The sequence below is a fragment of the Enhydra lutris genome, unplaced genomic scaffold (genome assembly GCF_002288905.1).
Source record: "Enhydra lutris kenyoni isolate GAN:26980312 unplaced genomic scaffold, ASM228890v2 scaffoldscaffold6, whole genome shotgun sequence".
Lineage (NCBI taxonomy): Eukaryota > Metazoa > Chordata > Mammalia > Carnivora > Mustelidae > Enhydra > Enhydra lutris.
The window spans coordinates 27,206,054-27,233,523 of NW_019154090.1; the positions used below are offsets into that span (position 1 = coordinate 27,206,054).

At 41.5% G+C, this 27,470-nt stretch overlaps 1 protein-coding gene across 2 annotated transcripts in view; it reads right to left on the minus strand.

Annotated features, from left to right (window-relative positions):
* Positions 1 to 24,382, minus strand: part of LOC111141414 (casein kinase 2 alpha 1) — a 64,166-nt gene extending 39,784 nt beyond the window's left edge. For both annotated transcript variants that reach the window (XM_022493943.1, XM_022493942.1), the window contains exon 1: positions 24,290 to 24,382. The gene's annotated coding sequence lies outside the window, so the exon portion shown is untranslated. The remainder of the gene's footprint in view (positions 1 to 24,289) is intronic.
* Between the last annotated feature and the right edge of the window lie 3,088 nt (positions 24,383 to 27,470).

The following is a 27,470-nucleotide window of genomic DNA, read 5'->3' on the forward strand; positions in this document are numbered from 1 at the left end:
AAAGATTATTCTCGAACTTTAAATTTAAAAAGTCTGATTTCAAATAATATGGTTTTTTTTCTTTTAATCCTGATGTTTTTTAGAGTCTCCATCTTAAGAAAAACCCACAAAAACCCTCCCATCCCTAGATCAACCACAGTGAATGAACAAGATCTCATAATCATCCAGACAGGGCAAAGATTCCTACAGTAAAGAATGAGGAATGTGCTTACACTGCACTGACTGCATGATTTAAGACTGCTCGTTCAGGGGAAAAGCAGTTGTATAAGGAAAACAACACCTTCTTAGCACTATTGCTGCAGAGAATGAATTCTTCCTAGCAACCGGGCAGCATAAACTGGCAAGAGAAACAGGCTTTGTAGAACAAACTCAGAGAGAACATAACTATACTTGCACCTGGTAAAAGCAAAGACAAATCATAGAAACTTGGCTTTCCCCCCTTCTTTCCCTCTTTTTAAACAGATTTTTGTTTTTAAATAATCTCTACACCCAATATGGGCTCGAACCCACAGCCCCAAGACCAAGATTCACATACTCCACAGACTGAGCCAGCCAAGCGCGCCCCCCCCTTTCACCCTTTCAAAGTGGCACTGCCTAGAAGGCCAAATAAACACAAAAAAAACAGTAGGTAGTACTATCCGAATTACTTGTTTCATGTATCCATAGTTGCCCTTAATCCGTCATTCTCTCTTCCTTTCAAATTAACAGCATAATGTTCAGTCAGTAAGCATTTATTAAACAATTATTATGTACCAGGAAATGTGTGGCAACTGCCAGGAAGAGATTCTTTCTCCAGGCCCTGGAAAATAAAGGGAAATTATCTCTGCCCTTGACAAAGGGTACAGTCCATCACATCACAAGTGACCAGTGCTTGAAAGAATTAAGTCAAGGTGCTCTGCAGGCACTGAAGGGAATTTAAGTCACCCACCCACCCACTACCATTCATTCAATAAATATTAATGGAGTACCCCAATGTTTGGGGAAAGTTGCCAGGAAAAAAATAACATCTAAGCTTAGTTTTGAAGGCTGCATAGAACTATTTATATGAAAAACAGTAAAACAAGAAAACCGTAAAGCACAAGACTTTAAACAAGTCAACAATTTTAAACACCGGGAACATTATACCCTCTGATAAGAGGCTGGCACAACTCATTATGCCCTATAAGAAAGAAGTACATCAGACTACCAAGACCCTTTAATATCGGATTTGGATAATACTGGAACATTCTACTTGACTGTTACTAATGAGTGCCTTAAAAAATGATTAACTCGGGGCACCTGGGTGGCTCAGTGGGATAAAGCCTCTGCCTTCGGCTCAGGTCATAATCCCAGGGTCCTGGGATCGAGCCCCGCATCGGGCTCTCTGCTCAGTGGGGAGCCTGCTTCTTCCTCTCTCTCTCGGCCTGCCTCTCTGCCTACTTGTGATCTGTCAAATAAATAAATAAATAAACCTTAAAAAATATATTAACTCATAACCATTGCAATTCAGATCTCATTCTCTTCCTTTCTCTACTCATACAGATAAATTCTACTACAGAGGTCACAAAGCAAATGCCTAGAAAGGACAAAGAGCTAGGGGGTTTAGATCCATGAGAGTGTAACTAGAGCTTCTCAGTTTTCAAAGAAACCAAGACTGTAGCAGGCAATTTTCCTGTTTTCAGTAAGGGTGGGCTAGATTATTTGGGTCAATCTTCCCACTGAGAACAGCTAGAGAACAGATTAAACACACTTACACTCACTCACTCTCACACATACACACATTCTCATTTTCTCACTCTTAAATAAAACAGATAAACAATTATAGTCCACAGCGAAGAGAAAATGAGAACCCAGAGAAGGAAGGAAGGAAGTCCAAAGGGTCTTTGCTGATCCCTGAAAATTAGAATTTTGTCCTGATGGAAAGCACAGGGCCCTCACAAGGGGAGGAGTCCCAAAGGAGACCTTCATAATAAGCTGACTTCAGAGGGTTACAACCTTATTAGGGTGAGACTAAATAGGAAGTGGAAGAGCCAGGGAAGAATTACATCCTTATGGAGGGAGTATCAGATACGAAGCTTGCTTTAAGGTGGTCCCTGGACCTGTAATGTCCAGACACCTCACATGAGTAAGCTCTCTGTTGGCGGGGAGGCGGGGGGGGGGGACCTTGCTATTATGGGCTTCAAATGATTCCTACAAATTATTTTTCAAATATAATATGCAACCTGTAATCAAAGATAACTAGTTACTGAAGGAAAAGACAAGAAGAGTAAGAACTGGCAAAAAAAAGAACACAAAAGTCCTACAGAGACTTCTGATCTCATCAAGCGCAAACTCCAAACAATCATGCTGACTATGCTTATAGAAATAAGAGACAAGCTTCAGAATATATGAAGCAACAAGATACTACAGGTTTCAAGAAGTGAAAAGAACAAAATAGAACTTTTAAAAAGAAACCGTGGAATGGTTTGATACACTTTTGATCAGGACTACAAGAAAAGGAAAGAATGGGGGTACTTGGGTGGCTCAGTTGGTTAAGTAACCACCTTTCGTTCAGGTCATGATCCCAGAGTCCTGGGATCGAGTCCCTCATGAGGCTCCCAGCTCAGCAGGGAGTCTGCTTCTCCCTCTGATTCTCCCACACTCTTGTGCTCTCTCTCAAATAAATAAATAAAATCTAACAAAAAAAAAGGGGGAGAAAATGGGACAGGGGAAAGGCAATATTTATAAGAGGTATAATAGCTGAAAATTTCCCAGAAGCAATCAAACACAACCACATTCCAGAAGCCAATAAATTCCAAAGAGAATAAATAAAAAGAAATCCACAACATACAATAATAAAACAGCAGAAAAATCAAAGCAAAGAAGCTAAAAAGCAAGCAGAGAAGTCAGACTACATCCAAAGAAGCAACTCAGAACAGCTCATTTTCCAAAAGCAACAATGAAGCTTGAAGACAGTTTAATATCTACAGTGTGCTACGGAAAAAAAATTGCCAAATTATAATTCTATATCCAGCAAATATCTCTAAATAAAGAAGACAAAGAACAATAATACCATCTGGAAGGTTTGTGTTGAAAGAGAGAAGAGCAAGCAAAATAAAAATGTATGGAAAAGTTCAAGCAAATACCATTAATATCAGACTTTGGTAAATAACGGTTCCAAGTTATTATCATCTATGATGGTATCTACTTATAAAACAAAAATACGACGTATTTCAACACTAGAAGGAGGGGGGAAATGAAATGATAAAAAGAACCCCAAAAAAAGGTAAAAAAAGAGAAAGAACCCCAGAACATAAGAAACAGTGAGAGAAAAGTTAAACTGAAATATGACTAATTATATTCAACATAAATGAAATAAATTATCCAGGTAAAGATAAAGACTGTCAGACTAGATTAAAAAAAAAAAAAAAAAAAAAAAAAAGATCCAGGGGCGCCTGGGTGGCCTAGTCGTCGTTTAAGCGTCTGCCTTTTGGCTCAGGTCATGATCTCAGGGTCCTGGGATTGAGTCCACTGGGCTCCCTGCTCAGTGGGGAGTTTGCATCTCCCTCTCCCTCTGCATCTACCCATGCTCTCTCTCTGTCAAATAAATAAAATCTTTTTTTTTTTTTGAAGATTTTATTTATTTATTTGACAGAGATCACAAGTAGGCAGAGAAGCAGGCAGAGAGAGAGGAGGAAGCAGGCTCCCTCTGAGCAGAGAGCCCGATGCGGGGCTCAATCCCAGACCCTGGGATCATGACCTGAGCTGAAGTCAGAGGCTTTAACCCACTGAGCCACCCAGGCGCCCCAATAAAATATTTTTTAAAAAAAAAAGATCCAAATGAACTAGAATAATCAGAGCAGTTTTGGAAAAACAACAAAACAAAACAAAACAAAAAAAACAACAACACTGGAGGAATCACATAAATCTTAAGTTATTACAAAGCCACAGTTACTAAAACAGTGTGGTACTGGCAAAGGGCTAGAACAGATCAGTGGAACACAATGGGGAATACAGAGATAGAGCCATACAAACATGGCCTGTTGATTTTTGACAACGGTACAAAGGCAGTTCAATGGAGAAAGGGTAATATTTTCTCTAAGAGGTTTTGGAACATTTGCACATCCATATGCAAAATCATGTACTTCACCCTAAACCTTACACACATTATGTAAGAAGCAATTTATAATGAATGGTAGACCTAAATATAAAACATAACATTTTCAAACCTTTAGAAGAAAATCTTGTGACCTGGGGACCTGGAATTAGGATTAGGCAGTGGTCTTAAAACATAATGACGAAGCATAATCCATAAAAATAAAAATGGATAAACTGGACTTCATCATCAAGTATTAAAGTATTTCTTCTCTGTGAAAAGCACTGCTTTTCAGATAGGGAAAATATATCTGTAAATCACATATATGATAAAAGACTTAAATGTGTAATATAAAAAGAACTCAAAAATAAGAAAACAACCCAAATAACAAAGACAAGAGATTTGAACAGACACTTTGTGAAAGAAGATCTATGGATAAACCTAAGAAAAGATGCACAATATTGCTAATCATTAGGGAAAGTCAAATTAAAATAAAAATGAAGGGGTGCCTGGGTGGCTCAGTTGGTTAAGAATCTGCCTTCAGCTCAGGTCATGATTCCAGGGTCCTGGGATGGAGCCCCACATTGGGATCCTTGCTCAGCAGGGAGCCTGCTTCTCCCACTGCCTGCCGCTCACCCTGTGTGTGTACGCACGCACGCACGCTCTCTCACAAATAAAATACAGATACACTACAGATCTACTAAAATGGTTAAAATTTAAAAATAAAATAAAATAAAAAGTCAATACCAAAAGCTGGTGAGGATGCAGAGTAACAAATTAATTCATTCCCGATGGGAATGCAACATGGTATATAAATACCATCTTAGCCATCTTAGAAAAGTTTGGCAGTTTCTCAAAGTAAAACATATATTAACCATACAACCTAGCATTCCCACTCTTAGGTATTTTTTCAAGTGAACTGAAAACCAATGCTTACACAAAAACCTATACCTGAATGTTGATAGCAGCTATATATGTAACTGCAAAATAACTGAAACAATCAAGATGTACAACACATGAATGGATACACAAATGGTGGTACAAGCACACAATGAAAAACAACTGATCTGAAGAACATGGATGAATCGTAAATATATTTCTCTAAGTGAAGAAGCCAGATCCAAAAAACTACATACTGGGCGGCCTGGCGGGCTCAGCTGGTAAAGCATATGACTCTTGATCTTGAGGTTTTAAGTTCAAGCCCCATGCTGGATGCAGAGATTACTTAAAATCTTTAAAAACGACAACAAGCTACATATTGCATACTTCCATATATAGGACATTCTAGAAAAGGCAAACCATAAAGAGAGAACAGATGAGTGATTGCCACATTACAATTAAATGATCTGTATAAGACTGTAGAGGTGGATTTGTTACTCAAAGCATTGTCAAAACCCACAGAACTGTACACAACAAAGTATTACTGAATGCAAATTCCTAGCTCTGTCCACTGAGAGCTACTAGAAATAGTGTCGAGTAGCAATGACAGTTAATTAGTGCCCACATCTTAGTTTCTCAATAATTTTCTCTAATAAAAGGAATGACAGCTCCTTGGAGAAGTGGCTGATTCTAGAATGGGGGAGGTGATCTTGTAGTCAAAAGTACATGGGAGCCAAATGGAAGGAACATCAACTGCCAAAGCTTGAACAATCTGAGTAATAATGATGGAATTAGATTGTGACCCTAAAGAGTAAAATAAATATCCACGAGTCCACACTAAGTAATAAATTTTGAAAATCTTCCCTACATAAGAATTCCAACTTATATATACATCTAGAAAGAAAGAGAAAATTTCCATTAGACCAGTAACAGTAATTGCTGTAGCCAAGATCCACTGACAGATGCTAAACTTAGTAAAACTTTTAGGAGAAACAGAATTATCTGCATTGCCTCTAAGAATCTCCTCCAATCCTCATTAATTACTCTGGTGGTTTTAACATAGTCCATAACTCATTCAGTACATCTCCTTCGAGGAGGTGGAACTTAATGTTCTTCCCCTTGAAACTGGGTTGGACTTAGGAAAGCCCTTCTAATAAATATGTAAAGGGAGAAATAATAATTCTAGAGTGGAGAAACATGACAGACACAACCTAAACATCACTAAAGATAAATTATATTAACATCACATAACCTTAATGCAATCATCATGAGAAAGACATGTCACCTGTGGTATTCTCCAAAATTCATAACCATAATCTAATTATGAGAAAACATCGGTCAAACCTAAATTGAAAGGCATTCTACAATCTCACCAGTCTTCTCCAGAAGTGTCAATCTTGAAAATCAAGGAAAGACTGAAAAATTATCACAGACTAAAGGAAACTAAGGAGACATGATGACTAATGTAATGTGGTATCCTGGACCAGAAAAAGCACATACCTGGCAAAATCCAAATAAAGTCCATTTTAGTTAACAGTATTGTATTATTGTTTATTTCTTAGGTTTAATCAAGTGTCATGGTTACGTGAAATGTTAACCCTAGGGAAAACTGGGTGAAGAGCATTTGAGGACTCTATCTTCACAACTCTTCTGTAAATCTAAAATTATTTGAAAATTAAAAGTAAAATATTGAGGGACGCCTGGGTGGCTCAGTTGGTTAAGCAGCTGCCTTCGGCTCAGGTCATGATCCCAGCATCCTGGGATCAAGTCCCACATCGGGCTCCTTGCTCGGCAAGGAGCCTGCTTCTCCCTCTGCCTCTGTCTGCCAGTGCACTCTCTCTCTCTCTCTCTCTCTGACAAAAAAATAAAATCTTTAAAAAAAAAAAAAGTAAAATATTGACAATACTTGGTGCTAGAGAGGATGTGGAAAAACTAACACACATGCTGATGGGAACTCAACATGGTATAGTTAGTTCTGGAAAACAATGTGGCAGTTACATTTTTCACACAACCCAGCAATCCCCGTCACAGGTATTTACCTTAGATAAATAAAAGCTAATGTTCATAAAAGCCCATACACGTACATTTACAGCAGCTCTATTCATAATCACCAAAGAATGTTAACTAAATGGATAAACTGTGGTCCATCCATACAATGGAACACTACTGCTCAGCAATAAAAAGGAACGAACCACTGATGCAACTTCAATGAATCTCAAAGGCAACATGCTGTTTAAAAAAAGTGAGTTTCAAAATACTATATATTGTTTGATTTCATTTATATAACATTTCTGGAAAGATAAAACCACAGTAACTGAAAACAGAATAGTGACTGCCAGAGAAAAGGGGTAGGAGGCTGGGTGTGACTACTGAGGGTACATGATGGAGATGATATAATTAATTGCTCTGTCTTCGTTGTTATGGTGGTTACCCAAATCTCTCCATGTGTTAAAATCCACTGAACTGTACACACAAAAAGGAACCAATTTTATTTATATTAATTCTAAAAATAAAATTTTTAAAGGGGTATTTATCATATGCTATATCCTAAAACATAGGATAACTAAATACAGGATAACACAATCAACTTCATGCCAGTAAATCTGATATTCCTAGAGGAAAGACTGACCAAAACTAACACAAGAAGAAGTGAAAACCTGAGTAGTCCCATAACCAGTTCAATCAGTACTGTAACTGGGTATAGGTTTACAACTTCTGCTCTATTCTAATGTCTTTCTACTGTACAGCTTAACATTTCTAACACTTTTAAGAAGTTTTAAACTTTTAAAACATTAAGCAAATGAGTACTGAACATGCTTTTTCCTTCTCTGTGACTTTAATTTTATGACCTCCAATAACGCTTGCTAGGGGAAACTCCACTCACCCTTCAAGAATCAGCCAGGTCTTACATCCATGATAAAGCCTTTCTATACCTCTCCAAAATGAGCCAAGTGCTCCTCTATGGGACCAAAGCACCCCCATATACTCATTACATTATCAATTGTCTTGTTTATGCAATTCTCTTTTCTAAATAGATTATAAACTCAAGGACCTAAAACATAATTTATTTCTCTTGGTATATGCCCTGTATTTATCACAGTGCCTAGCATGAGGATGTGTTCCATAAATGTTTCACAAACTATTAAAGTAACAATATACAGTACTTTGGCAAAAATCAACCTAGCTTGCACATGGACCTGCTCATGTTCAAAACTAAGAAAAGCAGTTTGGCTCTATGATGGGTATTTTTGATCTGCATCTAATTTTAAAGATGATCTTTGGTCTTACATGTAAAGCACATCCATCACCAACACCAGAGTTTTAAAACAGTCATACTATTATTTCCCAATGAGATATGAAACTAGTCATTATGTGTGAGAGATGTTTCTCTGGAATCACAAGCTTTTTTTTTTTTTTTTAAATTTGAGAGAGAGAGAGAGAGAGAGAGAGGATGAGTGGAGTGTAGAGGGAAAGGGAGAAGCAGACTCCCCACTGAGCAGGGAGCCCAACATAAGGCTCCATCCCATGACCCAGAGGTCATGATCTGAACTTAAGGCAGACACTTAGCCAACTGAGCCACCCAGGTGCCCCTGGAGCCACAAACATTTATGAGGCTATGTGATTTACCCATGTAATCAGCACAGTGTCTGACACTCCGTGATAGAGCCACAGAAATTTATTACTGAAAGACATGAACCTTGGATTTATAAGGCACCAGGAGGTTATAGAAAGAATGGGAACACTGGAACCACTGAGAAGAAATACAACCCTGACTCTGTTATTGGATTATAGTGAGGGAACTGCAGAATATAAGGATAAATACCCTCTCCTACTTTTTCCTTTACTGTCATGGAGGTTACATAGGAGACAACCACATATACTTCCTGTAGGTGACCAATAAGCAGTAAACAACAGGGTGGGTTGTTCTAAACTTGCTAACAATAAAAAACAGGATGGAACTTAGGGCAGCAAACACTGGCTAGCTTCTAACTCTAATGATATCTGAAAGCCTATGGAGGGTCAGTCACCGCTTCTTAAGATTTATATTTACTACTTTTAAACCTAACAAGTCTAAGTTGTAGGTAATATCTTCCCCATTCTACAGAAGGCGAACTGGAGTAATCGCTGTAAGGTCACAGAGAGGCAGTGATTTATTGTATTTAGTATATACAATATTTATTGTATATAGTATATACAATATTGTATATTGTATATAGATCCACAACCTACTCATTCTGTTCTACAGCAAACAATATCCCATTGGCTCACACAGACTTTTTCTTTTCTTTTCTTCTTCTTTTTTTTAATTTTAAAAACTCATACGAGGGTGCCTGGGTGGCTCAGCTGGTTAAGAGACTGCCTTTGGCTCAGGTCATGATCATGGAGTCCCACACTGGGCTCCCTGTTCAGCAGGGAGTCTGCTTCTCCCTCTGACCCTCCTCTCTCCTGCTCTCTCTCAAATAAATAAATAAAATCTTAAATTAAAAAAAAAAAACTCAAAATAAAATCCACACTACATAAAACTCACGCTTTTAAAGTGCACAACTCAATGGTTTTTAGTATAGTCACAACGTGCAACCATCATCACTATCTGATTCCAGAACATTTCTATCACATCAAAAAGAAACCCAATACTCCACAGCAGTCATTCCTAATGCTCCACCACCCCTGCCAATTTGTTTCCTATCTCTATGGATTTGCCTATCCTGGACATTTCATACAAACTGAATCAATCACGCAATGTGACCTTGTGTGGCTTCTTTCATTTCATTTAGTATGTTTTCAAGTTTCATCCATGTTGCAGTTTCTGTCACAGTAGTTCATTCCTTTATACAGCTGAATCTACTGTAAGGCTATACTACATTTTGTTCAGCCATCAGTTGATAAGACATCTGTGCTGCTTCCTCTCTTTGGCCACTATGAACAATGCTGCTATGAAGAAAATTCATGTACAAGTCTTTCATGTTTTTTCAAAAAGTGAATCAGCTATGGGGGCCCCCGAGTTGCACAGTCGGTTCAATGTCCAACTCTTGGTTTTGGCTCAGGTCACAATCTCAGGGTTGCGAGATCAAGCCTGCGTTGGGCTCCCTGCTCAGCATGGAGTCTGCTTCCCCTCTTTCTCTACCTCTCCCCCAACTCAGGCATGCAAACATGCTCTTGCTCTTAAAAAAACAAACAAACAAACAAACAAACAAAAACCCTTAAAAAAAGTCAATCAGCTATTACATATTATTACATATTATAATATTACATATTATAGTACAAAAGCTAAATTATGTCCTAAAAATTTTCATTATAAATATTTAAGTGTGACTTAGCTTCCAACCCTAAAAACAATGAAAAATTAACCTTCAATTTCTCAAAAGAAGAAGAAAAAGTAAGTAGGTCTGTTAGATAACAATAATTCTGTACTCCTGCACTGATAAAAATCACCTGGATCAGCTAACTTGTGTTATCCAACAATTGCCTCTAAAACCCAACCCACTGGAGATGCCACATGTAAACCTGGACAATTCATTTATCTTATTGGTCTCACTCCTGTAGGTATTTGGGTTAGCAATCCCTGCTCTATACTAAATACATATGTGAGATTAGAATATTAATACTACGTATCTTACAAAGGTAATTGAGGGGAAATACGGGCGAAGAAAATACCCAGCATTATTACATGCAGTGGCAAGCACATTTAAGTCCTCAATTTAAGACTATTTAGAATTCCAATTCACAGTATACCTTTTGCCAATTAAGAAACGCAGAATCAGGGGCGCCTGAGTGGCTCAGTGGGTTAAAGCCTCTGCCTTCAGCTTGGGTCATGATCCCAGAGTCCTGGGATCAAGCCCTACATCGGGCTCTCTGCTCAGTGGGGAGCCTGCTTCCCCTTTTCTCTCTCTGCCTGCTTCTCTGCCTACTTGTGATCTCTGTCAAATAAATAAATAAAATCTTAAAAAAAAAAGAAAAGAAACGCAGAATCAAACATGGATTTACAGAAAAATTCTAATGGTCAAGACGCTCCCTCTGCACTCCAATAGCACTCTTTGTTTACTCCTTCCATCTAGCACAGTCACTGTACTGTCACACATCCATCCTTCTAGCTAAACAAAATTCCAAGGGCAGAAAATAGTGCATCTGTACCCTCAGGAGTCTATCACAGAAAGCTGCATATGGTCCAGAAGTGTTTGTTGAGAGTATAATACCGTGACAAATGATAAAGTCAGGCAAATGTTACAGAACTAAAAATAATAAAAGGGGAAATTATATGGGCTACATAAATTATAGCATTGAAAATAGAGTCCATCAGGGGCACCTGGGTGGCTCAGTGGGCTAAAGCCTCTGCCTTCAGCTCAGGTCATGATCTCAGGGTCCTGGGATCAAGCCCCACATCGGGCTCTCTGCTCAGCGGGGAGCTTGCTTCCCCCCCCCACTCTGCCTGCCTCTCTACCTACTTGTGATCTCTGTCAAATAAATAAATAAATCTTAAAAAAAAAAAGAGAGAGAGAAAGAAAATGGAGTCCATCAACAGAGATCAGAGGTCCATGAAACTCCCTGCAAGTATATACAAAATGGCCTGTGTAGGTACTTTTTTGAAGGAAAGGTCTGCACCTTCTGTTACAGACTCAGAGGAATCTGTAAACCCCGGCCGAATTAAAAATCCTATTTTTTTTTTTTAAAGATTTTTATTTTATTTATTTGACAGAGAGAGATCACAAGTAGAGAGGCAGGCAGAGAGAGAGAGAGAGAGAGAGAGAGGGAAGCAGGCTCCCCGCTGAGCAGAGAGCCCGACGCGGGACTCGATCCCAGGACCCTGAGATCATGACCTGAGCCGAAGGCAGCGGCTTAACCCACTGAGCCACCCAGGCGCCCTAAAAATCCTATTTTTAACACTATAAAATTTCCATTTTAAAAGGTTAATTTGATAATTTACATAAATATTAAACAATTAAATTTCTCAAACTAAGCATATCCCATCCTTTCCTGAAGGGATAAGAGGAAGACAATGTATCTATCCTAGGCTTCAATTTATGTTCTAGCATGAGGAGGAAGCTTGACAAATGATTAACAAAATGTCAGCTTCAGAAAAGATACAGTGGCAAAGTCACTCAGGTGAAGACAACAGTTTTAAAGCAAGGGTACTCGAGTTTTTGCTTCACTGTATAAAAAAGTAAGAATATGAATTTCTTCACAAGTGTCTAAACTTATATAATTTATAGTCTTTTTTTTTTTTTTAAGATTTTATCTACTGAAAGAGTGAGGGTGTGTAAGTGGGGAGATGGGGGCAGGGAGGGAGGGAGAATCTTAAGCAGACTCCACACCTGCCGAGCACAGACCTACCATGGGGCTCCTCCTCACCACCCTGAGATCATGACCTGAGCTGAACACAAGAGCTGGATACTTAATGGACCAAGCCACCCACACGCCCTTATAGTTTTTTTTTTTTTTTTTTAAGATTTTATTTATTTATTTGTCAGAGAGAGAGAGGGAGAGAGAGCAAGCACAGGCAGACAGAATGGCAGGCAGAGGCAGAGGGAGAAGCAGGCTCCCTGATGAGCAAGGAGCCCAATGTGGGACTCGATCCCAGGACGTTGGGATCATGACCCGAGCCGAAGGCAGCTGCTCAACCAACTGAGCCACCCAGGCGTCCCTATAGTTCTTTTTAAAGTATCTCTTTTTTTGAGGGAGAAAAAAAGGATTTTCTTTTCTTTTTAAAAAAGATTTTATTCACTTACTTGACAGAGAAGAGAGACAAGCGAGAGAGGGAACATAAATAAGCCAGGGAAGTGGGAGAGGGAAAAGCAAGCTTCCCACCGAGCAGAGAGCCTGATGTAGGGCTCGATCTCAGGGCCCCGGGATTATGACCCAAGCTGAAGGCAAATGCTTAATGACTGAGCCACCCAGGTGCCCCCCAAAGATTTTATTTTCAAGCAATCTCCATATCCAACATGGGACTAAATTTACATAATCCTGAGATAACTTACAGGCTCTACCAAGTAAACCAGCCAGGTGCCCCTAAGGTATATCTCCTGAATTATATGTGGAAAGAGAATTACTTGAGGGTCTGAGAGATACTTTAAAATGGTCTTTTCTAAATTTAAAGTCAAGATTATTTTAAGATTTGTGGCCTTTTGTATCTTAAAACTGTTAAAAAAAAGAAAAAGTTACTAAATTTTCTCTATCAGTGCTTACTGCCTTTTTAAAGTCAAAACACCAAGGTAAAGTAGTATTTGTATGGCATACTGGGATGAGTGATGGAGACTTTTGGATCCAAGGTCATTGGCTTAGACACACTGCAGCCTGCATGGATGGCCAGAGGGTTGAGGGGACCAGTACCTCAGCACATCTGTAACTCCTGCTGATGTAGTACATTGGCTGAAAAATCCTGGTTTAAATGACATATAGAGATCATAAGCTGAAATTGCCAAAATCCATGCAGTAGGCTGAAAAACCTATTTTGTAAGTCCTCTTGTTTCAAGGGATATGCATATAATCATCTTTTGAGCTTTTAGTCCAGATATACCATTAACGAGCAAAAAATTTCTTCTGAGAGACCATCTATTTGGATGGAAGTCATTGGCACAAAAACAAACAAAAAACAAAAACAAATACAAACCAAACCGCGCAACCCTAACTTGGAAGAATAAACCAAAAGAAAACAGGTTAATGGTAAACTTGAATGTAACATTAAATGAAATTGCCTTTCTCCCTCCACTTTATGATTATTCTACTTTCTTATCTCAAGGTCATGAACAATAATCTCCCTCACCTATCAAACTAAGCCATGTAAATAGTGGTATATTATTTTTTAAATTGGGGAAGAATATACAGGTCAAAAGGTTAACAATTAGCTCCTTGACCCCTTAACAGACTCTGACCTAGTGCACACTGAATAAACAGGAAAACTACCCGTTCAAAGCCAACAATGTAAGTTTTTTCTGTCCCTGTTAAAGGTCCAAATTTGGAATATAAATATTCACAATAAACCTGATTAACTCACAAAGTTATCGCTTACACAAACCTGAAAGATATTTAACACATTACAACCCTAACACATTACTGGGCCTTCTGTCTTTATTTCCATCTACAAAATTTACAACATTCTTTTTAAAAGGCAATACACTCAAGCTCTTCCATAAAACAAACAAGGGAGGATGGAATAACAAAAAACATTACCATTTGGGCTCTCTGTATTTTATTTCTCTACCTTTAAGCCAGAAAAGGAATCAAAGTGTCAATGTTACATAAATAACAGCAACAGTCGGAGGTCTTCCAATGAAGGGAAGCACTATAAGGAAAGCCAAGTGGTTTGACTTGAATTAACACAGCTCTACCTCAAACACCTGAGGAAAGTTTGAAGGCTAGTACTGTCTCCAACAATGCAGAATATAATAAATCACAGGCAAAGAAGTCTTCATCTGTTTATCATTTTATCAGGTACCACAGTCAAAATAAAGTCATAATCTGAAACTTTATTCCACTGGCCAGGACCCTCTGGAACCCAAAGACAGAAAACTTCAACTGAGATCTAGAGTAATCTAAAATATAATCCAGCTTTTATGTATGTAATAACTACTGTTTTCCATTTGAATGCCTCTTATAAACCAGGCATGGGAGGAAATGTAAACTCCCATTTTAGAAATAAACAGGTGTAGGGGCACCTGGGCGGCTCAGCCTATTCATGCTGGACTCTTGATTTCAGCTCAGGTCATGTCTCAGGTCCTAAGACCAAGCCCTGCACCCAGCTGCTTGACTTTCTCTCTCTCTCTCCCCTTCTCCCTCTGCCCCCCCCCCATTCTCTCTTTCTCTAAAACAAATCTTTATAAAAGGAAATAATAATAATAATAATAAAAAGCAGGTTCAGAGGTGCCTGGGTAACTCAGCTGGTTAAGTGCCCAACTCCTAACTTCAATTCAGGTCATGATCTCAGGGTTGTGAAACGGAGCCCCATGATGGGCATGGAACCTGCATTAACATTCTCCCTCTTCCCTTTCCACCACCCCACACCCATCACTGTGCAAAAGAAAAGAAAAGAAAAGAAGGAAGGAGGGAGGGAGAGGAAAGGAAAGGAAGGAGGGGTGGAGGGAGGAAGAGAAAGAGGTTCAGCGGTTAAATGACCTGCCAAAGACCAAAGGACTACTAAATGATGGAGGCCAAATCTGAATCCTAGTATGTTTAAGATTCAAAACCTAAATAGGTTATTTTCACTAATTCAACACTATTTCCCTAATTCTGCACATTAATTCAATTAACAGCCTACCATAAATATTACAATGAAATGGGTTGCTTTAAATGTGGAGGCAAGGGGCGCCTGGGTGGCTCAGCGGGTTAAAGGCTCTGCCTTCGGCTCAGGTCATGATCCCAGGGTCCTGGGATTGAGCCCCGCATTGGGCTGTCTGCTCGGCAGGGAGTCTGCTTCCCCCCGCCTCTCTCTGCCTACTTGTGATCTCTCTCCCTCTGTCAAATGGATAAATAAAAAATCTAAAAAAAAAATTAAAAAAAAAAATTAATGTAGAGGCAAGATGAAGGGTGGGGCTGTTTCAACAATCAGGAGTCTTCATTAGTCTCTTACCTGAATGCGCTGGTTAGCAGGCCACAATGGTATAAAAATTGGGTTTTAAAAGATGGAAGACTGGGTGACTGGGTGGCTCAGTTGTTTAAGGGTCTGCCTTCAGCTCAGGTCATGATCTCAGGGTCTCGGGACAGAGCCCCTCAGGGCTCCCTGCTCAGTAGGGAGTCAGCTTCTCCCTCTCCACCCTCACCACCCCCCACAATGGCTTGTGCTCTCTCAAGTTAAGACTAAAAAAAGAAAAAAAAAAAAAAAAAAAAAAAAAAGATGGGAGACCAACTCCAAAGCAGATGGTTATTTGTATTCAATCTATATAGTCAAAAATACACAGAATGCTTTATCACTTTAAAGTACTGATAAAGATAGGTTCATGCTCTGCCTACAGTGTGTAATTTAAGAATACAGAACAACAGGGCACCTGGGTGGCTCAGTTGGTTAAGAAACTGCTTTCTGCTCAGGCCATGATTCTGGAGCCCAGGGATAGAGACCTGCGCCTCCCGCTCCCTGATCAGCAGGGAGTCTATTTCTCCCTCTGACCCTCCTCCACCTCATGCGTTCTCCCTCTATCAAATAAATAAATATCTTAAAAAAAAATACAGAACAAACAAAAAAATTAGTGGGTTACCTGAGAGACTAGGATGTAAAGATGTTAATACAGGAAAAACTACTCTAAACATATTCCTAACACATAATGCCCAAACCCAAATAAACTATGATCAAAGAACCACTGGGAATTAAGACCTCTGATCCAGGTCCAGAAGGCTCTAAGTGTGCAAACGTTGAACTTTCCCTGAGTCTGAGATGGGAACATTCACTTTGCTATCTAGATGAGAACCCAAATTAACCAAAACTAGATAACCACTCTGGCAATGTACACTGTACTTGAGCAACTGAGGCAATCTACACTGGGTGTAACTTATATGCCGACCCAGCCCTAACCAACACCAATTCAGGAGCTCACACTCACCCAGCAAGACACACCAGAAACAGGAAGTACAGGGCAAAAGTCCTCATTAAAAAATAAGAATTTCTAGCAGCAAAAAATAAAAATAGAGTAAAGAGTAGCAGCACTGCAATAAACAAACACATTGTCTCCACTGACAGCAAAGAGAAAGAATTCCTATTAGTCAGGCACCCAGCATTTTATAAAATAACTCTTTTCACCCTCACAGTAACCCTGAGAAAACACTAGCTGGTGCTTTAGTTATTAATCCTCACAAGAACACTCTGATGCAAGTACTATTTATATTCCCATTTTACAGATGAAGAAACTGAAGTTTAATAAATTGTCCATGGTAGTTGCTATCCCAATTGGAGAGATGGCAAAATCTAGGTTTAAGAGAGGTTAAGTAACCTCCACATTTGGTCACCTCACGCCAAAGCTGGAGTTCTTTCCAACTATCCTCTGTGCTCCCTCCATTAAAAATGAGAAATTCTCTGGGGCACCTGGGTGGCTCAGGTTAAGCCTCTGCCTTCGGCCCAGGTCATGATCTCAGGGTCCTGGGATCGAGCCCCGCATCGGGCTCTCTGCTCAGCAGGGAGCCTGCTTCCCCCTCTGTCTCTGCCTGCTGCTCTGCCTACTTGTGACCTCTCTCCGTCAAATAAATAAAAAAAAAAAAAAAAAAGAGAGAGAGAGAGAGAAATTCTCAATCCCTCCCCTACGGATTTCTGTAGCTGTTTCAGAAACCATACCCTCCCCCCAACAAAGATAAAAAGCCAATAGGAATTTTCATAAGAAAACATCTCAAAAAGCTACTACATTGTGAAAGCTACTAAGCTGTGGAATGATACATGCACTATTACAGAATGTCATTCAGTTGTAAGGTTGGGGACAGGGACTATCTAGAGATCCTTAGCACAGCACCTACGAGATATGTAACAGGCATTCCACGGTCTGTTGAAGAAGTAACATCTTCTGACCAGTTAGAAATTCAATTTTTTAACAAAAATAATTTATCCATTTATTTTTAACAGGGTAGCTTTCTTAAAATTTATAGCACATTAATGAGATAGCTAAATTGAGAAATGGCCATTAGTGCATTAGTCATAACTTCAGAAAAATTCCAAGTGTTCACTTTTCCAAGCAGATTAAAATGTTTCAGCTAGTAAAAACCTGTCAAAGAAATCCACGAGGCCAGAAAGTATAAAAAGAAAAGAAAAAAGTGGCCAAAATAAAGGCATTTAAGATGTGACACATATAAATTATAAGAGATCATTCTAAGTGTAACCTGGTATTTAACCCTAAAACCCTCACATCAGATAACCCAGTATTTTCTATAGATGAAAACATCACCACTAATGTAAAAAAAGCTTGCCCACCATAGCAACTGTTGCTAAGTAGGCATCTCATATCTAAGGCTGAAAGACACAGGATTTGTAGAAACCAATGAAATACCACTCCCGGCGTGACTGTGAATTCTTTCACCGTAAACTTTTAAAGACTCAACCCGTGATTTCTATGTTGGGGGGAAAACGTGTATTGGTCAGCAACCAGGTCTGCTGAAACCTACCCCAGAGAATACCAAATTTTTTTTTTAAAAACTACCAATTATCTATAACCCAATGTAAATATATCCTTTGTTACAATGACAGCAGTTCCTTTTCCTTAATCCTGGAGGAATTTCTTTGTTTGAAAGGCTAGCTGGCCCAGATTTCTAAGAAATAACTAAATGATATACCACTTTTTTTTTTAAAGATTTTATTTATTTATTTGAAAGAGAGCGATCACAAATAGGCAGAGAAGCAGGCAGAGAGAGAGGAGGGAGCAGGCTCCCCGCTGAGCAGAGAGCCCGATGCGGGACTCAATCCCAGGACCCTGGGATCATGACCTGAGCCGAAGGCAGAGGCTTTAACCCACTGAGCCACCCAGGCGCCCCTGATATACCACTTTTGAAATTACCCATTTTAGGAGTTCAAAGACATTTAGGTGTACAAACGCACTAATTTTCTTGAGAAACAAACTTCGCCCAGTTTGGGCCAATGAATTGTGATATCAAAGATCAAATCCATTTCTCATTTTTTAAAAAAGATTTTATTTTTAAGTAATCTATACCCAATCTGGGGCTGAAACTCACAACCCTGTGATTAAGAGCTGGAAGCTCCCCTGACTGAGCCAGCCAGGTGCCCCAATCAGTTTCTCATTTTAAATCAAACATCACAAAGATTATTATTACCTTAAAGTGCTAAGACCTTACCTTACACCTAACCCAATGCCAAGTCCCATCATGTGTCAGTTTCTGAACTAATACAAATTGACTGTATTATGCAGAGGTTGTCATAGAGTTACCAAAACAATTATCATAAATGTTGTAACAGTTAATATCTATCTCTGGAGCACTTCATATGGTCGCTAAATATATTACATTCACTGTGGCAATTCTCACAATGACTCCATGAGGAAAGTGAGGCACAGAGAGAGAATCTGTCCAAGGTAAAACCCAGAAAAGGGCAAGGCAGGGGCACACAGGGAATATGGTTCAAAAGCCATGTATCTCCATTGCCTGGACCAGGATTCTAGGCCAGCTCTAGGGCTGATACTTGCTTGAGCCACTTAACCTTCATGTGGCCCAATTTCCTTTATTTTAAACCCTACAGTCAAACACATAGTCTCAAAAGTCCTTCATACCCTGAAATGTTCTAATTTTATAATCATCTTTCTATTCAGGTAACGAACTCAAAAAGAATTGGGACTTCTTTCCTCCAACTTCTGAAGTCCTCACTAAAGTTGAGAGTCCACATTTTATCAATCTAATCAATAGGATACCATTGCCAAACAAAAACAAACAGCCTTTCTTAAAAGCTAGAGCACTCCATTCTGCAATTATAATTCCCCAATCTGACACCAATGATAATGACAAATGACAAATGATAACCTCAAATGATAATGACAGGGAGAAAAGACCTTACAATTAATTGTGGGTTGGGGTAGATGTAAAAAGAACGGACTACTGTACACGGGTGGTTATCAATTCACAAAAAAGGACCACCCATTTCCATCTAAGTCTTTAAAGGGCTCTAATATAAACTTACTCCTTCATTCAACCAATAAAAGGTAATGAAGAAATTATGTAACTAATCCAAGATATTTATTATAGGCATGGAAAATCACTAATTTATAGGATAAATCCTACCAAAATGGGTTAGAGCTCTAGAATCTACATTTTTTTAAAAAAGATTTTATTTATTTATTTGACAGAGACAGATCACAAGTAGGCAGAGAGGCAGAGAGAGAGAGAGAGGGAAGCAGGCTCCCAGCTCAGCAGCGCTGAAGCAGTTGCTGAAGGCAGCGACTTAACCCACTGAGCCACCCAAGTGCCCTAGAATCTACATTTTACCAAGCTAGTCATCTAACCAATTCAAATTGCATTTAAGGACAATGACAGGATATTTAAACGCCAAAGAAAAAAGACATAGGTTCCACTTAATGCAATTACTATATGAAGTCTTCTAGGACCAAATCGCTTCGCAAAATAATCCTTGGTACTTTTGTTCTCTAGAAAATCCCCCCCAAATTCTTAAATAAAATCAACCCCCAACCCTGTTAGTTTTCTACTGTTGCTATAACAAATTACCACAAATATAAAACAACACAAATTTATTATCTCACAGTTTCTATAGGCCAGAAGTCAGGTGGGCTTGGCTGGGTCTTCTACTTAGGGTCCTACAAGACCAAAATCAAGATGGCCACCTTGCTCTGTTCCTTGTTGGAAAACTCCAGCGGGAAATCTGCTTCCAAGCTCATTTAGATTGCTAGGTAAGTTTAGTTTCTTATGGTTGTATGACTGATGCCCCCATTTCCTTGCTGGCTGTCAGGCAGGGCTGCCCACATGCTTTCCATGAGGCCCCCTCCAGTAATGGTAGGCTGAGTCCCTCTCATGTTTTAAATCTCCGACTTGTTCTGCCCATCTTTCTGACTCCAGCTGGAGAAATTCTCTGCCTTCATGTTAGATTGGACCCACTCAGGAAATCCAGGGTAATCTTCCTATCTTAAGATACTTAAACCATAATTATATTTGCAAAGTTCCTTTTGCCACATAATGTTAATATATTCAGATTCCAGGGATCAGGGGAGGGGGACAGGGTATCATTTCATCTACCACAGCCCACCCTCTGACCTCCAGAGAGTCACATCTCTCCCAAACACAAAATACATTCCTCCCACATTCTGAGGTCTCATTCCATTACAGTATTAACTCGGAAGTCCAAAAAACTCACCTAAACCTGATCAATTAAAAAGTCCCAAATCTCATTCTTCTAAATCAGGTGTGGATGAGGCCCTGGGCATAATACAATTAAGTACAACTCATGAGGCACAATTCCTGAAAACAAAAAAGTTATCTGCTCCCAACATACAATGGTGGGACAGGCACAGGGCAACAGTTAAAGACATTCCAGTTCCAGCAAGAAAAATGGAAGACAAAACAGATCCACTGGTCCAAAGCAGTTTCAAAATCTGGGCAAACTTTGCTCCTTTTCAAAGTTAAGGGGAAAATCTTCTGTAGCTTTCAGCTCCACTTCTCTGTGCTCTTGGTTCCACCCTCCGAGTCACCCACCTTTATTAATGAAAAGCAGCATACTCACGCTTGAGTTTTATCAGCCTGTTTCCTGCCTAGAACTTGGGGGTTTTAACAGCCTTCTTTAACTTTCTACTGTCTTTTTCAATCCTAGCTGGCATTGTTTCTGATAGTATAAAATCCTCAAGGACCTCATTGGCTTTCTATAAATTTCACAGGGGTTCACTCCATTAGTCAGACTCACATCCACAAACACACCAGACTGCACCTTCAACACTTTGCTTGGAAATCTCCTCTGCTGGATAGCCAGGTTCATCACTTACCAGTTCTCTTTTCCACATAACCACAGGATACAATTCTAAACTTTTTTTGCCACTATATAGCAAAGATCCTCTTTCCTCCAGTTTCCAATGCCTACCTTATTGCCACCTGAGCCCTAGCTTGCAGTAAACACCCATATTTCCACAATCTCTTCTAGGCCTTTTCTACCATATGCCTCAAAATCTTTCTGGCTTTCATTTCCACGTTTTTAGGTAACAGTACCTCACTCTAGGTACCAAAAATCTATACTAGTGTTCTACTGCTGCCATAATAAATTACAACCAACAGGAGTGGCTTAAAACAATAGAAATTTGTTATCTCACAGTTTCTGTAGGTCAGAAGCTGGTTGGGTGTGGCTATGTCTTCTGCTTAGGGTCCCACAAGGCTAAAATCAAGGAATATTCCCTGCTAGAAATTCTGGGCAAGAATCCACTTCCAAGGGGCACCTGGGTGGCTCAGTCGGTTAAGTGGCTGCCTTTAGCTCAGGTCACGATCCCAGAGTCCTGGCATCGAGCCCCACATTGGGCTCCTTGATCAGTGGAGAGCCTGCTTCTCCCTCTGCCTCCTGCTCTGCCTACTTGTGCTGTCAATAAATAAATAAATAAACTCTTTAAAAGGGAAGAAACAGAAAAAAAAAAAAAAGAATCCACTTCCAAGCTCATTCAGGTTGTTGGTCAGTTTCTCATGGTTGTAGGACTGAGGTCTCCATTTCCTTGCTGGTTGTCAGCTGGGGCGCTACTAGAGGCTGCCCGTATTCCTTCTCATGTTTCCCTGTGGCCCCCTCTAGCAACAGCAAATGGAATCCCTCTCATGACTGGAATCTCTGATTTCACCCTTTTGCCCTCTCTTGACTCCCAGGTGGAGAAAGTTCTCCGCTTTTAAGGCCTCATGTGATTAGGCTGGGCCTACCCATGAAATGCAGAATAGTCTTCCTATTTTAAGATTCCTAACCCTAATTAGACCTGTAAAGTCCCTTTTACCATGTAACATATTTATAGAACCTGGGAATTAAAGTATGGACATCTTTTTTGGGAGGGGTGGCATTCTGCCTACTATAAACACAACCCCTATGTAGGGCTTTAAACTCAGTTCCTGAAGAAAATTCCCCCTCTCTCCAAAAGACTGTGAAGTAAAGATATCTGTTCTGAGTAAAATCAAAGATTCACCCTGTAAGAGTGGCTAGGCAACAGGAGAACTAAAAATACACTGTGGGAAAGAAGCCGCCACTTGTTTCATCCCCAGACAGCAAGGCAATAATCCCTTTACGTAGAAATAACCCAATATTCCCCTTAAATATATGCTCTCTTCCTTACTTTATTCCATAAAAGAGAACATAACTGGGCATGTTTTTGTTTTAACAAAAGTTGTCCCAGGGTGACCTAACTTTGTACCAGTTGATAAATCAATCTGAGCAAACTTCAAATCTTTTCATTCTTTCTTGAAGTCATACACCCTCCCCCAATGGCACATGAAAGTAAGTATTTCAAAGTCACAGAAGGGTAAACCTGTCCAGATAAAACAGCAGGTGAAGTTTTTCTAAATGACTCGGGAAAGATCAGGTTATTGGTACTGGTCTTTCAGTCAAAGGTCCACCAAGCCAATTAAGTCAACTGATTTACAACAAAAGAAAAAACTGCAACAATTACTACAAAAGTAACATTCTGAAGTCTTGCCTACTGTTAAACTGTTGACCACAAATTTTACCTAGAACAGAGAAAGCCCAAATATACCAGCTAGTTCCTTTAATCTATCAAGCACTTACTACCTGTCAGGCACTGTGGTAAACACTTGACACAAATTATCTTATTTACTGCTCACCATAACTGTATGATCTAGGAAATACTGCCCCCACTTTACAGATAGGAAAACCAAGGATTACAAAGATTAGGGCACACAGCTAAGCAGTAATGGCACTGATATTTGAGAACCCAAGCACTCTGGTTCTTTACCACTAGCCTGTATTGCCACTCCTTAGATGTAATGCAGTTTCCCAACTCCTAGAAAAATCGTCCCTTTCTAGTTTTCTTTTCCTGTCCTCTCCCCCATGCCCTTCTCATAGAACTCAGTAGGAAAGGTAATCAAGTCTTACCAAATTAATTTACCACCTTCTTTTCAGAACTCTTCCCTTCCCACAATAGCAAAAGTCAAGAAGCGACTTCTTCCGACCCTGACTTTGCTTTCCAAAAACAAACTACTGAAGCTCCACCCATCACCTGCCTAGACTAGTAACGTTCCAACGCTGCAAAATAACAAACAACAAAATAACCAAAACGAAAATAAAAGTCGTACTCTTTCAAAAGGTCACAAACTTAACATGTATACTGTTGGCCAAGCTTTCATTCTACAGACTTCTCTTCCACCTAGGCTCCCAACTAACCTTTAACTCCAACTCCACCCATTCTGCCCCACTTCGTGGTCCCCTCCCCCTTTCTCCCCAGAGACCTCGCCAGGGGTTCCCTCCCCTCTGCACCCCAGTCTGCAGGTGGGAAGCCCAGCCTGGCCCAGAGGGACCCTTAGAAGGCCCCTACTCCAGCTGCTCCGCTCCGCGGGAGGGTTCACCCCACCCTACCCAGCAGGCGCCACTCCCCTAGGCACCCTCCTCCAGCATCCCCTAGTGGCCCCACCCCTCAAGCTCCCTTCCCCCTCCAGCAACCCCCTCCTCCAAGTTGCCCCCTAGTCCCCGCCCCAGGCCAGCCCTCTCCCCCGCAATAAGCGGGAGTCCCGAAAGCCAGTTCCCACCCTCACATCAGCCTCTGCCCCCTAAGCCTCGCTCCCCGTCCTGGAGGGTGGCCCCAGGCCTCCCCGATGGGCTGCAGGGGCCTCGGCTGAGGTGGGGGGGGGGGCAGGGGAAGGCGACGGGCCGCTCCGGAGTCCGCTGGGAGCGCGAGGGGAGACCGCGCCGCGTTGTCCCATCCTGGGCCCACCTCCACACCCAACGATCTCGCCTGGCGGCTCCCACCGTACCTGTGGTGGAAGCGGCAGCGGCGGTGGCCGCTCTCCCCTCTCCTCACACAGACAATATGGCGGCGGCGGAGGAGGAGACACACGGCTCGGCCGCCAGCCGCAGGGACCAGAGCGAGGCTGCGGCCGCCGCTGCCGGAAGCGGAAACCCCCTTCCTACCAGGAGGCGGGGCGGGACCTCTTCCGACCCCACCCCCAGCGGAATCTGGCTGAGTGCGGCCATGCTGGGACGTGCTATTGTATCTTGCAGTTGCGGTTCCGAAGTGGGGGACAAAATGGAAGATATTCTCAATGTAAAGCATAATAAAGAGATTTGCAGTAATTAAGCGCATTTTATTTCAGTACTTGTGAAGAAATGACGAGGCAAAGAAGAAGAACCTCCCGTAGGTGTACAATTGGTTTGTCCCAAGCTAAGATGGCGGTCCCTATGTTTCCTGCACTTCCCCCAGCTGACGAGTCGACAAGCCGGCAGGCCTTTCTTGAAGCATGCGCGACCCGCAGGCTGTACAGCGAAGCATTTTGGGAGTTGGAGTCTCTTGCTCGGACCCCTCGACTAGGGTTAGGGTTCTAGCAGCACATTTGCTCTGCTCAAACTTTGAGTTCGTGACAAACGAACGAAAACAGTTGAACCCTCGGAGTGGTGCGACGCTGGAGTCGAGGGAGTGATGATCCAAGCCCTATAGAGACTTGAGACCCAATTCCTGCCTCCTACAGGAGTCCTATTTAGAACTGCCCATTAAAATAAAGGCTTTTCTTCCCTCTGGTTTGCGCTTTCTCCCCCTCCCCCGGACCAGATGACCTCCCCAAAGCAGCCACGGGGCACTTTATATCTTGCAAACCTGATCATGGTGTCCTCATGGATAAAAATCTTACAAGGCCCTCCTTTGTGCACCGAAGATAGCCTAAATTCTTCTCTTCACATCCAAATTCCTAGATAAATTGGACAGCCCACTCACTCCCCTTTCTAACCTCCTATTGTGCCCTTCCCCTGTCATATTTCTGATGCTTCTACCCACTAAAACTGCCAGCTATTCCCGGAGCTTATCTGTGTTGCCTCCCTCCCTTTGTCGCTGGCGGTTACTTCTGTTACTGTTATCCCCTGAACTAGCTAACTTCCGTATGTCCATTGGATTAATTCAGGGATCCTTTCGTCTGGGGTTCTTCCCTGCCTTGAGCTTCCCCAAACGTTTGCACCATCATTCAGAAGCCTGACTGGTCCCTAATCTGCCTCCTCCATCAGACTGTGAGCCCCCAGTGGACAGGGCTGGGTATGATGATCACTGTCCTCTCTGCAGGCCCTGCAAAAAACTGGTGTGTTACTGAGAGGAATTCAAGTATTAGCCTCACCTCCAGTGGGGCAGAGGTGTGAGGGCTGGAACAAGGGTGAGGAGGCTGGGTTATTTTGGTACCAGCTATTATCCCCTGCGCTGCCTCAGAATAGCTGCCTGGCCCAGGAATGGGCCCTCCCACCCTCTCCAGCCCTCCTTTCACAGTTTGTCAGCTCACTGGCACCTCTGCTCCCAGAGGAGAGACAATCACCTCCCCTATATGGGGATGGGCGCAACTGCAGACATGCAGCAATGACCACCAGGAGGTGACTGTGACCTTTTCTGGGCTTATCTGCCAGACAGGTCTGCAGCATTTGACCCCAGGGGCTGAGAATCTACAGTAATGGCTTTCTGGGTGCTGGAAGGTGGGTCGATCCTCTTCTCTAGGCCTGTTTCTCCACCTGTGGACTGAGAAGGTTTGACAAAACGATCCCAAAGTTTTCATGAAGACGTTTTTAAGGAAATGACTGGCCTTCCACTTGGCTCATGGATCTTGTCTGTTTGTCTGTTTGTCTGTCAAGCCAGCTGTCATGGATCCTTTGTTCATATTTATTCAGTTCACAGCTATTAGTTACTTGCTATGAGCCAGACACAGTGCTAAGTGCTGGGGTTGGGGTATGAGCGAGACAGACACCAATTCCGTGTGGAGCTCACTTTCTGAAGTGAGAAACAAATAATACGTGGGTAAGCAAAGAAATAAACAACATAGTTTCCGGTAGCAATGAGTGCCATGAAGGAAAAAGATAAGTAGCTATGGAAAAGACTAAATGGGGGAGCACTTTAGCTTGAGTGGTTTGGAAGTTCCCTCTGAGAAGGGAGCAGTGAGTACAAAGGTCCCGAGACAGGGAAGCATTGGGTAAGTTTGAAGAAGGAGACCAGGGTGGCTGAACCACTGTGAGTGAGGGAGAGAGAGTAAGGAATCCGATGGGAGAAGTGGGCAGGGAACTCAGGCCATGGTAAGGAGTCTGGGATTTCATGTGAGGAGAGTGGGGATATTGCCCAAGGCTTAGCCCTCCCACCTTCCTGTGGTCTCAGCCCCTCCTACAGTGTCAGTTCTTCCTTCTTCCACCCAGTTCTAGTTTCCATCCATGACCTCATTCAGAGAGTTCACACAGGCACACACATATAATCCTTCCCATTAAAGAGGACAGAAATGAGCCCCAACCCCTGCCATCTCCCTGGCTGCCTGGTATAGATCTCTTGTCCCAAGAAGCTCCCATTCTCCAATGTTTCAACCAGTTATGGAGGGTCCAAAAGACCAGCTCAGTTTCCTTTATTACTTATTCTTCCTGACACCCCACATGACAACTCTCAGTTGAGACTTCCTTCAAACAACAGTAGCAGTGATCCCATTTAAGAGCTAAAGTACTTGCCCTGGGCCTCACAGTGAATGTTCACCATCTCATTTAACGCTGACATCAGCCTGATGAGGTAGGAACTAAAAGTAGCCTACTGCACAGATGAGGAAACCGAGACTAAGAGAGATTATGAGACATGACCCAGGGGACCCAGTGACAGACCTTGCATTCCAACCTAGGTCATCCTCTCTGCACCAAACCTAAATATATCAGCTTTCTACTGCTGCTTAACAAAGCACCCCAAGTACAGAGGGGCTTAAACCAATAATTATTTATTTGCTTCTGCTGGTGTAGATTGGTGGTTTGGACATGTCTCAGCTAGGACAGTTTTCCTCTGCTGTGCACGATCTTACTCCCACATCTGTGGTCAGTGAGCACGATGGCAAGCTGACTGGCTTCATTTACGTGTCTGCCAGCTGCCCGGGTCTGTTGGCTTGAGTGCCTGGGTTCTCCCTCACATGGCTTCTTCAGCAGCTAGCTCAGGCTTCCTCACATGAT